This window comes from Cyprinodon tularosa, unplaced genomic scaffold, assembly GCF_016077235.1.
Source record: "Cyprinodon tularosa strain WSP-4 unplaced genomic scaffold, ASM1607723v1 ctg392, whole genome shotgun sequence".
Lineage (NCBI taxonomy): Eukaryota > Metazoa > Chordata > Actinopteri > Cyprinodontiformes > Cyprinodontidae > Cyprinodon > Cyprinodon tularosa.
Genome location: NW_024039110.1, coordinates 185,366 through 186,588, shown reverse-complemented (window position 1 = coordinate 186,588; position 1,223 = coordinate 185,366).

Sequence of the window (1,223 nt, the reverse complement as noted above, 5' to 3'; positions counted from 1 at the left end):
TCTAAGTAAATATCGTTAATGAATAAACTTAATTTCTTTACAAGGCACATCATCCTATTAAACCTGAGAGCATGGTTTAAGCAAACACACCGTTAACTTTTGACAACAGCATCTTACCAAAACTAGAAAGAACCCTTTGCAGCAACATGTTAAAAAGGAACTGAGCTTTACTAAACAGTTACATTTGCTAGAAAGTAAGTCGAGGTAAGGTGGTATTTATGGTTCAGTTTAATTGCATCTTGTTAAAATTTAGGTTTGTTAGTTAAAAAACTCTTTTTGTATTGTATAATCCTGCTTTTTTAATAAAATAAGAGTTACCAATGAGTATTAAAACTTATTTTACAGTTTTAACCCTTTATAGGCCAAGTTACCGTTTTTGATCAATTGCATTTGACCAAGTAGATGAGCGCTGGAATGATATATTGCCTACTATAAATTAAGTTGAAAGAAACAATTCAAGAAAAACGGGTAAAAAGCTCATTAAAAAGTTAAGAAGCCTAGTTAATAACTATATTTAGGTTTATAAACTACAAAATGTAAGTGCCAGTATCAGCATTAATGCCTCTAAGGTTATGTTGTACCCAGTGGCTTAACAACACAATATAAATATATAAATAAATAAATATATATATATATATATATATATATATATATATATATATATATATATATATATATATATATATATATATATATATAATAGGCCCATAAGCGACATTATCTGGGTGGGCCCCATATGAAGTACAACACCTCTGGATTACCCATAATTCCAAGTCTTAGTGTAAAAACTAAAATACTCAAATACGTAGTTCTTTTAAGATATTTATTGCGGTTTGAAACATATATGAGCGTATTTTTTTTTTTATCAACCGTCTAATGATAACCGCAAAATTCCGATGGGGGCCTACCAGGTGTCGGTGAAGGGGCCCTTTAGAGGTAGGAGTGTTTCTTATAGAAGTACTTTTGTTATTTTTTTTTAAATATATTTGGGCAAGTTTTTGCCATCAAAATATCCATATTTTTGAATGTTACAAGGGTAAAAAAGGTGTCCTGGATTCCCATAACACTATTGGCTTAAAATTTAGATTTTCAAAGTATTTCACTGAGTGCCCTATAAAGGTTAAATTAACATGTACGGAAATAGTAAACTTGATTTGGAGACCTGCAACGACTTTTATTTTGAAAGGAAAACATCAGAGCTCTAAAACAGCGGAAGTCGTAAT